Raw genomic sequence first — 19,942 nt, 5'->3', positions numbered from 1 at the left:
TCTCCAACCTCATCATCATCACCCTGTGCGTTATCACACCCGTCGTCCTCAGAGCCAACCTGTTCCTGCCCTGACAAAAAACTAAAGTTGTCGCTCCAATCAGGTATTTGAGTCTTATCATCGTCTTCCTCATTGTCTCCACCAACAGGAGTTATAGTTTGGGAATGAGGGTCTACATTATGGTCAGAACCTTCTGCGTCTGGTCCTGGATCCGACTCAGAAAGATTCTGGGCATCAGTGCAGATCATTTCCTCGTCTGGATTCACAGAAGCGCTGGAGTCGACCTCTGATTCCCAGGCTATAGTATGAGTAAACAGCTCTGCAGACTCAACCATCTGTTCTACCTCATACTCAGACGGGCAGCTGGAGATTTGGGAGCTGTGAGGAAGCAAGTGCGATTTGGGTGACACCTTTGAGGACTGGAGTATTTGTGATGTTGAAGTTGATGTGGAGGAGAGCCCACTTAAAGGAGCACTTGATATCCGTTGAAGCACCTGCTGTTTTTGTGCCTCATCTGGAATTTGTAGCGATTGGCGTGGCCGTAAGAAAGGGATCTTATCACATTGTCCGCTAAAAGAAGTAGACATTTTAGTTTGGCTGGAAGATGGTCTTTCTTCTGCACCTACCCCACGGACACAACTTTTTTTCCCCTTCCCAACACGCCTATTCCCCTTTCCACCAGCAGCAGGCCTTTTTCCACTCATTTTGGTGGTTAACTAATTCACAACTCTGGAGTTGTTTGCACAAAAAAACAATGGATGGTAACCGAGCAGAGCTGAGTGGCCAAACTGTGGTATTAGGCCAAAACTATTGGCTGGGTTAGATGCAGAAAAAAATTATTTTTAATTTGCAACCTGATGGAGGTCAGTATAGATGGACTAATAGACCAAGTCCCACACACCGCTAGAAGCCCAAATATTTTTTCAGAGCTAGATGCAGAAAATATTTTTATTCAATTTGCAACCTGATGGAGGTCAGTATAGATGGACTAATAGACCAAGTCCCACACACTGCTAGAAGCCCAAATATTTTTTCAGAGCTAGATGCAGAAAAAAATTATTTTTAATTTGCAACCTGATGGAGGTCAGTATAAATGGACTAATAGACCAAGTCCCACACACTGCTAGAAGCCCAAATATTTTTTCAGAGCTAGATGCAGAAAAAAATTATTTTTAATTTGCAACCTGATGGAGGTCAGTATAGATGGACTAATAGACCAAGTCCCACACACTGCTAGAAGCCCAAATATTTTTTCAGAGCTAGATGCAGAAAAAAATTATTTTTAATTTGCAACCTGATGGAGGTCAGTATAGATGGACTAATAGACCAAGTCCCACACACCGCTAGAAGCCCAAATATTTTTTCAGAGCTAGATGCAGAAAAAAATTATATTCAATTTGCAACCTGCTGGACGTCAGTATAGAAGGACTAATAGAACAAGTCCCACACACTGCTAGAAGCCCAAATATTTTTTCAGAGCTAAATGAAGAAAAAAATTATTTTTAATTTGCAACCTGATGGAGGTCAGTATAGATGGACTAATAGACCAAGTCCCACACACCGCTAGAAGCCCAAATATTTTTTCAGAGCTAGATGCAGAAAAAAATTATATTCAATTTGCAACCTGCTGGACGTCAGTATAGAAGGACTAATAGAACAAGTCCCACGCACTGCTAGAAGCCCAAATATTTTTTCACAGCTAAATGAAGAAAAAAATTATTTTTAATTTGCAACCTGATGGAGGTCAGTATAGATGGACTAATAGACCAAGTCCCACACACTGCTAGAAGCCCAAATATTTTTTCAGAGCTAGATGCAGAAAAAAATTATTTTTAATTTGCAACCTGATGGAGGTCAGTATAGATGGACTAATAGACCAAGTCCCACACACTGCTAGAAGCCCAAATGTTTTTTCAGAGCTAGATGCAGAAAAAAATTATTTTTAATTTGCAACCTGATGGAGGTCAGTATAGATGGACTAATAGAACAAGTCCCACACGCTGCTAGAAGCCCAAATATTTTTTCAGAGATAAAAGAAGAAAAAAATTATTTTTAATTTGCAACCTGATGGAGGTCAGTATAGATGGACTAATAGACCAAGTCCCACACACTGCTAGAAGCCCAAATATTTTTTCAGAGCTAGATGCAGAAAAAAATTATTTTTAATTTGCAACCTGATGGAGGTCAGTATAGATGGACTAATAGACCAAGTCCCACACACCGCTAGAAGCCCAAATATTTTTTCAGAGCTAGATGCAGAAAAAAATTATATTCAGTTTGCAACCTGATGGAGGTCAGTATAGATGGACTAATAGAATGATGCTATGCCCAAAAGATTTTACTTCACTAGGTGCAGTAAAAAAATTGGTATTCTATACACAGGTGGTATATCTTGCAACACAGATAGGCTACTACACTGACTAACACACTCTGCAATAGGCCAAAAAGGATTAGCTTTGCTAGATTCAGCCAAATGCTGTGAAAAAAACTTGCACAGCACTGGCACAGACCTGCCTGGCAAAAACTGATAGGAACTGATGTAACCTAGTCCTGAAAAGGACTCCAATTACAATTAGTCTTTACTCCCACAATCTATCTATTTAAGAGCACAGACCTGCCTGATAAAAGTCGTAGGAAATGCTGTAACCTAGTCCTTAAAAGGACTGCAATAACAACTATTCCCTACTCCCAAGCTATCTGTATATTTGTGCGAAAATTGGCTTGAAATTAACAAGGTATAGCGCACACAGCAACAGCGGTGCCGTCTAACACGCAGCTGCAGCAGTGAGAAAATGGTGGCGACGGGGAAAATGGCTTGGTCTTATAGGGCAAGGACATGTGACATACACTGCCAATCACACATGCCCTTGCTTGTGTGAAAAAAAGCACTTCGCTCCGTGTGTGCGCTGCTGATAGGCTGACAGATTGCACCTCCCCACTGCAAATGCGGGAAAGAGAAAAAAAAATGGAGATCTTCATTGTTCCTGCAGAGATCCATCCCCTGCCCCTCCCCCCGCCCCGCTGTACACTCAAACTGCGTATTAACATTAATTTTCATCATTACTGAGAAAAAATCCAGTTATGATTTTGGTGCACGAACAGTTATCGAACATAACCTCGAACAGCCGAATTTTTCTCAAATTGTTCGTGTTCGCCGACCGGCTCGAACACCGCCCAAAACAGCTCGAATTTGAGATTGGCGAACAGTTCGAGTAGAACAACGCTCATCTCTAATTTTAACCAATCATCAAGCTTTTACTCTCCCCAGGATGACACAGGGGTAGAAAAGTCGTTTCGGATCCATGATTTGTTCATCTTTATGAACGTGAGTCTGTCTACATTATCAGTGGAGAGCCGCGTGCGCTTATCTGTCAGCACACCACCAGCAGCGCTGAACACACGTTCAGACAGAACGCTGGCTGCGGGGCATGACAAGATCTCCAAGGCGTAAGTGGCTAGCTCCGGCCATTTATCCAGATTGGAAGCCCAAAAAGAGCAAGGGTCCAGTGACACAGTTATGGCTTCAATGTTTACTTGGAGATACTCCTGTACCATCGTCTCTAGGCGTTGACTATGTGTCAGACTTCTTGTCTCCTGTGGCCTTGCAAAGGATGGGCTAAAAAAGTGGTGAAATGATTCCGCAAAATTGATGTTACCAGCAGATTCTGTGGTTCTGTTACGGTTTGAGTGCTGAACACTTGACGGTCCCACGGTTGGCAAGTTGGAACTGTGAGATTCACTACGTGCACCACTGGTGTTTTGTGGAAAAGCACATGTAAGATTCTGCAACAGTCTCTGCTGATACTCCTGCATGCGTGCATCCCTTTCTATGGCAGGAATAATTTCGGCAAATTTACTTTTGTACCGGGGATCTAACAGTGTGGCAACCCAGTAGTCAGGATTATTTCTAATTCTCACAATTCGAGGGTCATGTTGCAGGTAGTGCAGCAAGAAGGCACTCATGTGTGTTGCGCATCCAGGAGCACCAAGTCCCTGTTGTGTTGGTGGCGAGGTAACAATCATGCTTCCTTCCTCTGTCCTCTCCTCCCAACCTCGCACAACAGAAATGTGATCAAGGTCTCCCTCATCTGATGAGTCTTCCATCAGTTCGTCCTCCACTTCTTCCTGGGCTCCTGCACCTTCCTCACTAGTTTGGCTGCTAAAATGCCCCCTGGTAAAACCATCTCCCCCACCCTCACATGCCTGCCGCCTTGGTGCTGCCGACCGTCTGGACCTTGCAGATGTTAGCACTTCGGCATACAACTCCTCCTCCTCTACTTCCTCCACCTCCTCTTGTGCCACCACCTGACTCCGAATTCTGTTTAACATGTGCTCCAGCATGTAAATCACCGGAATAGTCATGCTGATAATGGCATCGTCAGCACTAAACATCTTCGTCGCCATTTCAAAACTGTGCAGAAGGGTGCATAGGTCCCTGATCTGAGACCACTCCTCCAGCGTGATTTGCCCCACCTCTGGATCTCGTTGGCCCAGGCTATACGTCAGAACGTATTGCACCAGGGCTTGTCGGTGCTGCCACAGTCGCTGCTACATGTGCAGAGTTGAATTCCACCGGGTAGGCACATCGCATTTTAGCCGGTGAAGTGGCAGGCCCAACGACTTCTGTAGAGATGTAAGTCGCTGAGCTGCGGGATGCGAACGGCGGAAGTGAGCACACAGCGACCGTGCCCTCTGCAGAAGGCCATCTAGTCTGGGATAGTGGGCTAAAAATTGCTGGACATCCAGGTTCAACACGTGAGCCATACAAGGCACGTGTGTGACATTGCCCCGGCGAAGGGCCGCACCCAGGTTTGCAGCATTGTCGCACACGGCCTTCCCTGGTTTCAGGTCCAGTGGAGACAACCATTCATGAAATTGGTTCTCCAGAGCTGACCACAACTCCTCAGCTGTGTGACTCACATTTCCCAGACATTTCAAAGTAAAAACCGCCTGATGACGTTGAGCCCTACTGCCAGCATAGTAAGGAGGTGTGCAGGATCCCTTCTGCGCAGTTAGAAAGCTTGTGGCATGACCAGACAGGCTTTGGGTGCAGGTGGAAGACCGAGAGGAGGTTGAGGAGGCAGAAGCAGTGGAGGAACTTTGACGCACAACTCGTGGGGACGGCAAGACTTGGACAGCAGCCCCTTGTCCTGCTGTCACCATAGTTACCCAGTGCCCAGTCAGCGACATGTAACGCCCCTGTCCATAGCTACTCGTCCAAGTGTCTGTGGTGAAATGCACCCTGTCACACACAGAGTTTCTCAAAGAAGCGGTGATGTTGTGTGCGTCATGCTGGTGGAGCGCAGGCACACCTTTCTTTGAGAAGTAGTGCCGACTGGGCATCTGGTACTGGGGCACTGCGACGGACATAAGGTCTCGAAAATCCTCTGTGTCCACCAGGCGGAAAGGCAGCATTTCTGTAGCCAAGAGCTTGCAGATGGTGAAATTCAACCTCTTAGCTTTCTCATGGCTAGGAGTAAATGGTCTTTTACTTGTCCACATCTGAGGGACCGAGGGCTGGCTATTGTGCTTAGACGGGGTTGATAAGGGTGTCCCCGGCAAACTGCCGGTCTGTGAGGAAGATGCAGGCGGACATGTTAGGTTGCCTTGATCCAAAGGTGGTGCTATCGATGTCGGACAGCGCTCAACACCAGCTGGTGTTACCACCTCCAAAGAAAATGATGACCTGTCAATCACGCTGGCTGTTGCGGGTAAAGAGGTCGCAGGTCTGCGCCCCAAAACAGGTGTGACTGCTGTCCCCCCAGTCACAGAGGATGAAGAGGCCGCGGATGCACAAGAGGCCGCGGATATGGCAGACGGCGGTTGGCCCGGCCGGCTAGACCGCATTGTAGCACACTGAGCTTCCCACTGCAACTTATGCTTCATGTCCATGTGCCGGTTCATGCATGAAGTACTCAAACTATGTATTTTTTGGCCTCTACTTAGCTTTTGCTGACAAATGTTACAGATAACACGAGTTGGGTCATCTTTATCGATCTGAAAAAATGCCCAGGCTATGCAAGGCTTAGCACCCATGCGACCTGAAGAGCCACCACGACTTGTGGTGAGAGGCAGAGTTGTGTTTGAGGATGCAGTTGTTGACGTGCTTCCAGTACTACGTCTCTCTCCAGTAAGGCGCAACCTGACCTCGTCGTCACTAGCATCTTCCTCCACCTCCTCTGCTGACCTCATCTCTTGGCTGACTGTGGGTTGACAGTAAGTGGGATCTCCAACCTCATCATCATCACCCTGTGCGTTATCACACCCGTCGTCCTCAGAGCCAACCTGTTCCTGCCCTGACAAAAAACTAAAGTTGTCGATCCAACCATTTTTTTGAGTCTCATCATCGTCTTCCTCATTGTCTCCACCAACAGGAGTTACAGTTTGGGAATGAGGGTCTACATTATGGTCAGAACCTTCTGCGTCTGGTCCTGGATCCGACTCAAAGATTCTGGGCATCAGTGCAGATCATTTCCTCGTCTGGATTCACAGAAGCGCTGGAGTCGACCTCTGATTCCCAGGCTATAGTATGAGTAAACAGCTCTGCAGACTCAACCATCTGTTCTACCTCATACTCAGACGGGCAGCTGGAGATTTGGGAGCTGTGAGGAAGCAAGTGCGATTGGGGTGACACCTTTGAGGACTGGAGTATTTGTGATGTTGAAGTTGATGTGGAGGAGAGCCCACTTAAAGGAGCACTTGATATCCGTTGAAGCACCTGCTGTTTTTGTGCCTCATCTGGAATTTGTAGCGATTGGCGTGGCCGTAAGAAAGGGATCTTATCACATTGTCCGCTAAAAGAAGTAAACATTTTAGTTTGGCTGGAAGATGGTCTTTCTTCTGCAGATGTTACTGTTGCTTTAACACCTACCCCACGGACACAACCTTTTTTCCCCTTCCCAACACGCCTATTCCCCTTTCCACCAGCAGCAGGCCTTTTTCCACTCATTTTGGTGGTTAACTAATTCACAACTCTGGAGTTGTTTGCACAAAAAAACAATGGATGGGAACCGAGCAGAGCTGAGTGGCCAAACTGTGGTATTAGGCCAAAACTATTGGCTGGGTTAGATGGAGAAAAAAATTATATTCGATTTGCAACCTGATGGAGATCAGTATAGATGGACTAATAGAACAAGTCCCACACACAGCTAGAAGCCCAAATATTTTTTCAGAGGTAGATAAAGAAAAAAAATACATTCAGTTTCCAACCTGATGGAGGTCAGTATAGATGGACTAATAGAGAAAGTCCCACACACTGCTAGAAGGCCAAATATTTTTTCAGAGCTAGATGCAGACAAAAAATTATTTTTAATTTGCAACCTGATGGAGGTCAGTATAGGTGGACTAATAGAACAAGTCCCACACACTGCTAGAAAGCCAAATATTTTTTCAGAGCTAGAAGCAGAAAAAAAATATATTCAGTTTGCAACCTGATGGAGGTCAGTATAGATGGACTAATAGAACAAGTCCCACACACAGCTAGAAGCCCAAATATTTTTTCAGAGGTAGATGCAGAAAAAAATTATATTCAGTTTGCAACCTGATGGAGGTCTGTATAGATGGATTAATAGAACAAGTCCCACACACAGCTAGAAGCCCAATATTTTTTCAGAGGTAGATGCAGAAAAAAAATTATTTTTAATTTGCAACCTGATGGAGGTCAGTATAGATGGACTAATAGAGAATGTCCCACACACTGCTAGAAGGCCAAATATTTTTTCAGAGCTAGATTCAGAAAAAAATTATATTCAGTTTGCAACCTGATGGAGGTCAGTATAGATAGACTAATAGAACAAGTCCCACACACAGCTAGAAGCCCAAATATTTTTTCAGAGGTAGATGCAGATAAAAATTATTTTTAATTTGCAACCTGATGGAGGTCAGTATAGATGGACTAATAGAGAAAGTCCCACACACTGCTAGAAGGCCAACTATTTTTTCAGAGCTAGATGCAGAAAAAAATTATATTCAGTTTGCAACCTGATGGAGGTCTGTATAGATGGATTAATAGAACAAGTCCCACACACAGCTAGAAGCCCAATATTTTTTCAGAGGTAGATGCAGAAAAAAATATATTCAGTTTGCAACCTGATGGAGGTCAGTATAGATGGACTAATAGAGAAAGTCCCACACACTGCCAGAAGGCCAAATATTTTTTCAGAGCTAGATGCAGAAAAAAATTATATTCAGTTTGCAACCTGATGGAGGTCAGTATAGATGGACTAATAGAACAAGTCCCACACACTGCTAGAAGCCCAAATATTTTTTCAGAGCTAGATGCAGAAAAAAATTATATTCAATTTGCAACCTGATGGAGGTCAGTATAGATGGACTAATAGAATGATGCTATGCCCAAAAGATTTTACTTCACTAGGTGCAGTAAAAAAATTGGTATTCTATACACAGGTGGTATATCTTGCAACACAGATAGGCTACTCCACTGACTAACACACTCTACAATAGGCCAAAAAGGATTAGCTTTGCTAGATTCAGCCAAATGCTGTGAAAAAAACTTGCACAGCACTGGCACAGACCTGCCTGGCAAAAACTGATAGGAACTGATGTAACCTAGTCCTGAAAAGGACTGCAATTACAATTAGTCTTTACTCCCACAATCTATCTATTTAAGAGCACAGACCTGCCTGATAAAAGTCGTAGGAAATGCTGTAACCTAGTCCTTAAAAGGACTGCAATCACAACTATTCCCTACTCCCAAGCTATCTGTAGATTTGTGCGAAAATTGGCTTGAAATTAACAAGGTATAGCGCACACAGCAACAGCTGTGCCGTCTAACACGCAGCTGCAGCAGTGAGAAAATGGTGGCGACGGGGAAAATGGCTTGGTCTTATAGGGCAAGGACATGTGACATACACTGCCAATGACACATGCCCTTGCTTGTGTGAAAAACAGCAGTTCGCTCCGTGTGTGCGCTTCTGATAGGCTGACAGATTGCACCTCCCCACTGCAAATGCGGGAAAGAGAAAAAAAAATGTAGATCTTCACTATTCCTGCAGAGATCCATCCCCTGCCCCACCCCCCACCCCGCTGTACACTCAAACTGCGTATTAACATTAATTTTCATCATTACTGAGAAAAAATCCAGTTATGATTTTGGTGCACGAACAGTTATCGAACATAACCTCGAACAGCCGAATTTTTCTCAAATCGTTCGTGTTCGCCGAACGGCTCGAACACCGCCCAAAACAGCTCCAATTTGAGATTGGCGAACAGTTCGAGTAGAACAACGCTCATCTCTAGTTTTAACAAGTCTTTGTGACATTGTAGAACACACCCAGGAAACATCATCAAGTTGTACAGCAACGTAGCTCTAAATAAAGTGTTACTAGGGTTCATCTAAGGCAGCAAGATGAGGACCAGAAAGAAAGAATTACACAAGAACCTGAAGTGATGCCTAACAATAATGCTCCTTAGAACAAATTCACATATCTGTAAAACATGGATGGTGCTAGGCGCACAATGGCCAAACCCAGTTGAGGGACTCCTAACCTGAACTAACTGCCTCATTGCAATATATGTCAGTTAGCTCAAGTCAGGAGACCTGCTGGTTGTGCCAAATATTGCAATCTGAGCACAGTCCCAGTTGCTCGAAAGTGTAAATTTGACCTCAACGGCATTTCAAAAATTGGTTTAATTGTACTATAAATTGAATGCTGGTTTCTTAGGGCCTAAAGCACTCTTAGGCACAGATTCATCAATGTGTTTACTCCAGAAAACCAGTGTAAAATACTTAAAAAATAAAGGAAAAATCGCATCATTTTTGCACAATGCGAAGTTGCACAATAATTTTGGCGTTTTCATGCCGGTTTCAGGTTGCTCTTTCAAGAAAAGTAGAGCTGTGGAGGAGCCAGAGCAGGAACGTCCTAGCCAAGTCTGGATGTCAATTTTTTCAAAGGTGGTCAATTTTTTACTCTCTTACTAACGTAACATATCTGGCAAGGCGCACGGAGGCGCTCGCCACTAATAAGATACGCCAAATTCTTAAGTGTTGAAAACCTCTTAATAAATTCAGCTCAACCTATTCCTGCAAGCCCCACATTAACATACAAAATACCAGTCTTAATGAATAAGGGCCTTAGTCTGCCCCTTCTCCATACATCTTACACGACCAGTATTAATAAACATCTATTTTAATACTTTACCTCTTTTTGCTTGAGCAGAAAAGACTCTATAAGACTATTCTGGTCATGGACATCCAGTTTATTCTTTTGTTTTGTGAAGACCTCTATAAAAAATGAATGTAATTCAGCAACATTTCGTTGGACAGATTTGTGAGTCCCAGGAATCCAGCTCATCATGGATGGAAATGCATTTTACAACTGGAAGGAAATACATATAAAGTCATTGCATATAGTAGTATATTTGTGTGCACAAACTCATCAGTAAAACATACAGTGCATCCACTTCAAGCCCTGGCTGCAGAAGGTGTTAAGCACTAGACCAAGAAAACAGCTATTACATTGTTCTTTGTGGTTTCTAAGCCACTACTTTCCACTTGATGATGCAAAACTTGAACATTCTCTTCATTCAGGAGGACGGATGACTTTACAATTTGCTTTTTTAGGTTGAACAATGTCCATCTTTATCACAAGAGATTACTCAGCTGTACTTCTATTATAAAGGTCTCTTACTAGCCCGCAGCTCTGGCTAGATTCATTCCCACTCTGTTTACACTTTGTGAGACGGTTCTTCTAGTACCTCTTGTACCATATATTGTCCAACTGGGACTCTACTTCTTTTTCAATTTTTGGACACCAACTAGAGCCACTACACCCAGCATGTAGTGTTGTACCCTGCCCCAGCCTACACCTACATAAGAACTTCCTCCTGCAAGCTGACCAACAAAATTTATGTTTCCTGGTGACTAGGGATGAGTGGACCCATGGATATTTGGGTTCATCGGATTCGATCGAACGGTAGTCCAAAGTTTGGTTCTGGTACCAGAGCTCAAATCAAACTTGAACCCGAACTTCATAGGAGTCAATGGGGACCCAAACTTTAGTGCTGTAAAATAGGAGGTTGAGGAGGAGGTGGAGGTGAACGTGGTGGTGCAAGTGGAAGAGACGGACGAGGAGGAGGTAGTCAACACTGTTTTTGTGGGGGGTTTTTGGTTTTTGTTTTTAATTTGGGGAGACCTCAACACATTGCAAATGACAAATAGAACTGCGGTGGAATAAAAAGCCAAGTGCACACATTGATTATTTGGTGAGTATTTTACATCAGTATTTGTGAGCCGAAACCTGAGAGTCAGTATAGTTGCACATCAGCTATCCCACAGTCACAGGACCTAACCTGACGTTCGGCATGTACTGTATATCAGAGGCTGGTACCCAAATCCTCTCCACAGGACCATAGCCCTGACAATGAACAAAATATTGCAGGCGGATGAGACAAGAATCGATAATTTGGATACCTGAAACTCTAATGACTGGTGGTGGTGGTAAGGAAGGAGAGGTTTCAAAAACCGCATATTTTTTCAAAGAAGACCTGTGAAAAACGTTATTAATTTTGAATGATGCAGGTGATTCCAGATGGAAAACAACAGAATTAATGACCGCTGCAATTTTATACCATGGTCCTATCTTCAACAAAGGTACTTTAAGTTTTATGGTAGATGACTATTATTAATAGCAAATTCAGCAAGAGAAAGAAAAGAGGACCACCCTTCCTGATTTTCAAATGCAAAACAACATAAGTACTGTTCCATACTCTGATTAACATGCTCCCTTTGCCCATTAGACTGAGTATGAAAAGTTGATGAATGTGATAGCTTAATCCCTAACCGAGAACAAAAAGCTCTCCAGAATTTAGCAATAAACTGCTTATCTCTATCTAAGACGATGTTAGAAGAAACTCCGTAGAGTTTAACAATCTCTTGAACAAACACCTGAGCCAACGTCTTGGCATTTTGTAAGGATGTCAAGGCGATGAAATGTGTAATTTTAGAAAAATTATCATTCACTAAAATTACCGTATTATCAGCATAAAAAGTCCATAGAAATGTCTGTTCATGGTGGAGTAGGAATACTCAAAGGCTGCAAATACCCCGTAGGATGAGAATGAGACACCTTAGAATGTGCACAGTTGACACAGGCGGAAACACAGGCTACCACATCCCCCTGAATTTTAGGCCACCAAAGGCGACGCAATATGAGATCAACCCCAGGATGACCAGGGAGTACCAAATCATGGTGTCCTTCCAGGACTGTAAGTGGAAGATTCAGGGGAACTTAATGGTTTGTTCTTTGGAAACCCAGACAGTGCACTATATTGAGCTTTTGCGATCTCAGACTCCACATTAGTACAAAGTGCCGACACCATCACTCCCTTCTGAAGGATTCACAGGTTCTTCACAGGATTCCCCCTCAGAAAAAACTCCTAGATAAGGCATCGGACTTTATATTTTTAGAATGAGAGCGAAAGATAACAAAGAAACGAAACCTATTGAAAAACAACTACTAATGAGCTTGTCTCGGTGTAAGTCGTTTTGCAGATGCAAGGTAGAGGAGATTTTTATGGTCTGTAATCACTGTAACAGGATGGACAGCTCCCTCTAAAAAGTGTTGCCACCCCCGAAACACTGGTTTAATTGCAAGTTATTCCCTATTACCAATATCATAATTAGGTTCAGCTGATGAGAGTTTCTTAGAGAAAAAGGCGCATGGACGCAGCTTACCAAGAGACAGACCCTGAGATAATATGGCTACCACACCCTCCTCAGATGCATCAACCTCCACTCTTAAGGGCTGAGACACATCAGGCTGTATTAATACAGGAGCTAATGAAAAGCATTCTTTCAAATGGTTTAATGCACACAAAGCATCTTGAGACCATCTTGAGAAATTCATACCCTTTTTAGTCATGACGGTAGGAGGTTGTGCTATTGCAGAAAAGCTTTTAATAAATTTTTGGCAATAATTTGTAAAACCCAAACAACTTTATAGTGCCTTAAGGCTTTCAGGATGGTCCCATTTTACTATAAAAACCAGATAGTGAGAAAAGGAAGAAAAGTGTAATAAAAAAAACTCTTATCAACTTCATCCGTGGAGAGGGATGGATGCGCCACCATTGCCATAGACATATGGCTACAAAATTAGACAAAAATACATAATTTTCCTATCAATTACATTGATTTCATTAGAAGTATTATCACCATGATTCTAACAGGATAAATATAAAGTACACACGTGCATTTCAACTATATATATTCCCAATCAGTTGTATACCAAAATAAATAACTTTACTGACCAATTACATACAGCATGATATATTCATAATTTCAATTACAAATGACAGAAAAAGTTAAAGTGCACATGTGCATAATAGCTCAGTCCTTCCATTGGGATATATTTAACCAGACAAATTTTTAATATTTTTTCTTCCATAATATTCATAAACGTATGACATATATATGACCTTCAAAGGTAATGCCCAATTAAATGTAGAATATTATTATGCCCTTAGAGATATCTGCCCATAAAGTGACAGAATCATAAGCTGGATGTACACCAATGCACCTGCCCACCATGGGTCAGCCCCAAATGAATATGTCCATTAAGAAGGCCCCTAAATCGGTAAAATATCGACCTGTCAATATCTGCTATGAGATTTTAGCCGTTATTGCACACCATCAGGCTGGGCTTGAGGTTCAGGAGCACCAATCACTCATCGGTCAGTTGTTTGATCCCCGCCCATGGCTCCTTCGTGGTATGGGATTTTTCCCCCAAATAGATGATTTTCAGACCACCTTCCTGTTGTTCCCCCCTGGTTGTGCCAAAGTTGGTGGTCCAGGTGTTATGCTGACCGGATGAGGAGTTTGTGGAGTAAGCTGAGCAGGAGGAGGAGCAACATGGACAGAGAAACATCCAGCAATTCTTGGTGGTGGTATGTCATTCACAAAAATGCTTTCCGCCTCAGGCTAAGCTGCCACTTCATTTACCCAGTGGACACTTAGGGAGATATAATGTCCTTGCCCTTGCTTACTATCGGTGGTTATGTTGAGCTTGCCACTGATGGTGTAGCACATTGCACACCTGATTTTGTTCACCTGAACATGTTCGTGCAGGGCAGACATGACCAACTTGGCAAAGTAGTGGCAGAGGGGAACCAAGTACTGTGGAACAGCCACCACCATAAGTTTTTTATAAGTAACATAGTAACATAGTAACATAGTAACATAGTTTTTAAGGTTGAAGGAAGACTAAGTCCATCTAGTTCAACCCATAGCCTAACATGTTGATCCAGAGGAAGGCAAAAAAACCCATGTGGCAAACACTAAGCTCCACATTGGGGAAAAAAATTCCTTCCCGACTCCATACGACAATCAGACTAGTTCCCTGGATCAACGCCCTATCAAGGAATCTAGTATTTATAACCTGTAATATTATGCTTTTCAAGAAAGGCATTCATGCCCTTCTTAAATTTTAACAGTGAATCACTCATTACAACATCATGCGGAAGAGAGTTCCATAGTCTCACTGATCTTACCGTAAAGAATCCCAGTCTGTGATTATGATTAAACCTTCTTTCCTCCAGACGTAGAAGATGCCCCCTTGTCCCCGTCTTAGGCCTCATAGTAAAAAGATCAGTAGAAAGGTCTTTGTACTGTCCCCTCATATACTTGTATATAGTAATAAGATCACCCCTAAGCCTTCTTTTTTCCACAGTAAATAACCCCAAGTGTAATAACCTGTCTTGGTATTGCAGACCCCCCAGTTCTCTAATAACCTTGGTCGCTCTTCTCTGCACCCGCTCTAGTTCAGCTATGTCTTTCTTATACACAGGAGACCAGAACTGTACACAGTATTCTAAGTGTGGTCGCACTAATGACTTGTATAGAGGTAAAATTATGTTCTCCTCATGAGCATCTATGCCTCTTTAAATGCATCCCATTATTTTATTTGCCTTTGCAGCAGCAGCCTGACACTGGCCACTAAACGTGAGCTTGTCGTCCACCAATACACCCAGATCTTTTTCAGTTACAGTTTTGCCCAGTGATTTACAATTAAGCATATAATTATACATTTTATTTCCTCTGCCCAAGTGCATTACCTTACATTTATCCCCATTAAAGCTCATTTGCCATTTATCAGCCCAAGCTTCTAGTTTACATAGATCCTCCTGTAATATAAAATTGTCCTCCTCTGTAGTGATTACCCTGCAGAGTTTAGTGTCATCTGCAAATATTGAAATATTACTCTGCATGCCCCCTACAAGGTCATTAATCAATATGTTAAAAAGAAGGGGGCCCAATACTGACCCCTGTGGTACCCCACTGTTAACTGAGACCCAGTCTGAGTGTTTTCCATTAATAACCACCCTTTGTTTCCTGTCACTGAGCCAATTCTTAACCCACATACATATATTTTCCCCTATCCCCATTGTTCTCATTTTATGTATCAACCTTTGTGTGGAACCGTATCAAAAGCATTTGAAAAGTCCATATACACAACATCCACTGCATTTCCTTGGTCCAGTCCAGAACTTGCCTCCTCATAAAAACTGATCAGATTAGTTTGACAGGAACGGTCCCTTGTAAACCCATGTTGATATTGGGTCATGAGGTTATTCTTCTTCAGATACTGTATTATAGCATCTCTTAGGAAACCCTCCAGGATTTTACCCACAGTAGAGGTTAAGCTTACCGGCCTATAATTTCCAAGTTTAGTTTTTGGCCCCTTTTTGAATATAGGCACCACATTTGCTGTATGCCAGTCTTGTGGTACAGACCCTGTTATTATGGAATCTTAAAAGATTAAAAATAATGGTCTATCTATGACATTACTTAATTCCTGCAGTATTCGCGGGTGTATCCAATCCGGGCCCAGGGATATGTCAACTTTAGTGATTTTTAGACGCCGCCGTACTTCCTGCTGGGTTAAGCAAGTGACATTTAATGGAGAATTTTTGTTATCACTAATCATGTTTTCTGTCATGCGATTTTCTTGTGTAAACACGGTTGAAAAAAAATCATTTAGCATAGTGGCTTTTTCCTCATCCTCATCCACCATTTCACCCAGACTATTTTTAAGGGGGCCAACACTATCATTTTTTAGTTTTTTACTATTTATGTAGTTAAAGAATATTTTGGGGTTATTTTTACTTTCTCTGGCAATGATTCTCTCTGCCTCAATCTTTGCTGCCTTGATTTGTTTTTTACATAATTTATTTAATTTTCTATATTTATTTAATGCCTCATCACTACCTACTTGCTTTAGTTCTCTAAATTCTTTCTTTTTGTCACTTATTGCGCCCCTTACAGCTCTATTTAGCCACAGTGGTTTCCTCCTATTTCTAGCATGTTTATTCCCAAAGGGTATATATTGTGCACAGGTCCTATTCAGGATGCTAATAAATGTCTCCCATTTGCATTGTGTAGCTTTATGTCTCAGGATATCGTCCCAGTTTATTGCACTAAGATCATCTCTTAACCGTTGGAAATTTGCCTTCCTGAAGTTTAGTGTCCATGTAACCCCTCTACTACACATCTTATTAAAGGTTACATGAAAACATATTATTTTGTGATCACTATTACCCAAGTGACCCCCAACTCGTATATTTGATATGCGGTCTGGCCTATTGGTTAATATTAGGTCTAGCAGTGCCCCCCTTCTTGTTGGGTCCTGAACCAGTTGTGAAAGGTAATTGTCTCTCATAGTTGTCAAAAATCTATTACCTTTACTTGAACTACATGTTTCTGTCCCCCAATGTATTTCAGGGTAGTTGAAGTCTCCCATAAAAATGACTTCTCCTTGAGTTGCTGCTTCATCTATTTGCTTTACGAGGATACTCTCCGCTACTTTCATTATTTTTGGAGACTTATAACAAACCCCTATCAGTAATTTTTTATTTTTTCCCCCTCCCCTTATCTCCACCCACAGGGACTCTACATTTTCATTAGATTCACATATATCCTCCCGCAAGACAGGTTTTAAAGATGATTTTACATATACAGTGCTGGCCAAAAGTATTGGCACCCCTGCGATTGTCAGATAATACTTAGTTTCTTCCTGAAAATGGTTGCAATCACAAATTCTTTGGTATTATTCTCTTCATTTAATTTGCTTGCAAGGAAAAAACACAAAAGATAATGAAGCAAAAATCAAATCATTTATCATTTCACACAAAACTCCAAAAAAGGGCCGGACAAAAGTATTGGCACCCTCAGCCTAATACTTGGTTGAAGAACCTTTAGCCAAAATAACTACGAACAACCGCTTCCGGTAACCATCAATGAGTTTCTTATAATGCTCTGCTGAAATTGTAGACCATTCTTCTTTGGCAAACTGCTCCAGGTCCCTGATATTTGAAGGGTGCCTTCTCCAAACTGCCATTTTGAGATCTCTCCACAGGTGTTCTAAGGGATTTAGGTCTGGACTCATTGCTGGCCACCTTAGAAGTCTCCAGTGCTTTCTTTCAAACCATTTTATAGTGCTTTTGGAAGTGTGTTTTGGTCATTGTCCTGCTGGAAGACCCATGACCTCTGAGGGAGACCCAGCTCACACTGGGCCCTACATTATGCTGCAAAATTTGTTGGTAGTCTTCAGACTTCATAATGCCATGCACACGGTCAAGCAGTCCAGTGCCAGAGGCAGCAAAGCAACCTCAAAACATCAGGGAACCTCCGCCATGTTTGACTATAGGGACCGTGTTCTTTTCTTTGAATGCCTTTTTCATTTTCCTGTATACTCCATGTTGATACTTTTTCCCAAAAAGATCTACTTTTGTCTCATCTGACCAGAGAATATTCTTCCAAAATGTTTTAGGCTTTCTCAGGTAAGTTTTGGCAAACTCCAGCCTGGTTTTTTCATGTCTTGGGGTAAGAAGTGGAGTCTTCCTGGGTATCCTATCATGCAGTCCCTTTTCATTCAGACGTCGACGGATAGTACGGGTTGACACTGTTGTACCCTTGGACTGCAGGGCAGCTTGAACTTGTTTGGATGTTAGTCGAAGTTCTTTATCCACCATCCGCACAATCTTGCATTGAAATCTCTCGTCAATTTTTATTTTCCGTCCACATCTAGGGAGGTTAGCCACAGTGCAATGGGCTTTAAACTTCTTGATGACACTGCGCACGGAAGACACAGGAACATTCAGGTCTTTGGAGATGGACTTGTAGCCTTGAGATTGCTCATGCTTCCTCACAATTTGGTTTCTCAAGTCCTCAGACAGTTCTTTGGTCTTCTTTCTTTTCTCCATGCTCAATGTGGTACACACAAGGACACAGGACAGAGGTTGAGTCAACTTTAATCCATGTTAACTGGCTGCAAGTGTGATTTAGTTATTGCCAACACCTGTTAGGTGCCACAGGTAAGTTACAGGTGCTGTTAATTACACGAATTGGAGAAGCATCACATGATTTTTCAAAGGGTGCCAATACTTTTGTCCACCCCCTTTTTTAGGTTTGGTGTGGAATTATATTCAATTTGGCTTTAGGACAATTCTTTTTGTGTTTTTTTCATTGAAGACAAATTAAATGAAGAGAATAATACCAAAGAATTTGTGATTGCAATCATTTTCTGGAAGAAACTGAGTATTATCTGACAGAATTGCAGGGGTGCCAATACTTTTGGCCAGCACTGTAAACACACCCCCCCCCCTCGCTTGTTTGTACGGTCATTTCTGAACAGACTATAGCCCTGTAAATTAACTGCCCAGTCATGGTTCTCGTCCAGCCACATCTCAGATATCCCTACCATGTCATAATTATTTTCCAACAAAATTAATTCTAATTCCTCCATTTTGTTGGTGAGGCTTCTGGCATTAGTGTACATGCATTTTATGTATCTCTCTGTACCTCTATTCCTTCTTACTTTATTGACTGTTCTAACCCCACCCCCAATTTCTTTATTTGTGCCCAGGTCACTATCTGCACTATCTTCCCCACCTATGAAATGAATATCCTCCCCCCCAATCCCTAGTTTAAACACTCCTCCAACCTTCTAGCCATTTTCTCCCCCAGCACAGCTGCACCCTCCCCATTAAGGTGCAGCCGGTCCCTAGCGTAGAGTCTGTAGCCAACGGAGAAGTCGGCCCAGTTCTCCAGGAACCCAAATCCCTCCTTCCTACACCACTTCTTGAGCCACTTATTTATCTCCCTAATCTCCCGTTGCCTCTCTGGCGTGGCACGTAGTACCGGTAGTATTTCAGAGAATACCACTTTGGAGGTCCTTGCTTTCAGCTTGCAGCCTAATTCCCTGAAATCATCTTTAAGGACCTTCCACCTACCTTTAACTTTGTCATTTGTGCCAATGTGCACCATGACCACTGGGTCCTCACCAGCGCCTCCCAGTAATCTGTCAACCCAATCAGCGATGTACCGGACTCGAGCGCCAGGTAGGCAGCACACTGTTCGGCGATCCCTGTCTTTGTGGAACGCATGGTACCTGTGTGGAACGCAACCACACATCTATTAGTGGGCCTCCTCTGCTCTACAGCACTGTCAGAAGTATTACAGCGCTCCCCTCTTTCAGTGGAACGCATAGAACACTGTGTGGAATGCATACACACGTCACTTCCGGTCACGTGACCGTTTTTTTCCTTACAGGACCTGAATAACGTCATTTGACGCTACTTCCGGTTTTCAGGTCCTATCCCAGAAGCTAGTAAAGCGCGTTCCCACACCACTACCACCAATGATTGGTTCCTATTACAACCTTTCACCCCTCCTATCCCCTATTTAAAGCCCCCTGGTGCCTTATCCTGCCACATGCTTCTGGACAAACGGTGGATACCGCGTCCTGCGTCCTTTACAATTCAGGTACGCTTCCTACACTGGTCCCCTTATCCTTAATACTTATTGGGGCTTCATTTAATGTGCCCTTTTTCTTTCCCTTAGCATACAACTTCCTAGCGGGCTACTGCCTCTGGTTATTCATTTTCTCCTACGGGTATGTTTTTCTTTTTTCTTTTTTGGCTCCTACTA

At 42.8% G+C, this 19,942-nt stretch overlaps 1 pseudogene; it reads right to left on the bottom strand.

The window, feature by feature from the left end:
- The window catches only part of LOC141258834 (cytochrome P450 2K6-like), a 228,435-nt pseudogene that overhangs the window by 23,694 nt on the left and 184,799 nt on the right, over positions 1 to 19,942 (bottom strand).

This window comes from Phyllobates terribilis, unplaced genomic scaffold, assembly GCF_046119375.1.
Source record: "Phyllobates terribilis strain yellow unplaced genomic scaffold, ASM4611937v1 Scaffold_3__8_contigs__length_932513732, whole genome shotgun sequence".
Classification (NCBI taxonomy): Eukaryota; Metazoa; Chordata; class Amphibia; order Anura; family Dendrobatidae; genus Phyllobates; species Phyllobates terribilis.
The sequence above is the reverse complement of the archived record's forward strand: the minus strand, read 5'-3'. Positions and strand labels throughout refer to the sequence as shown.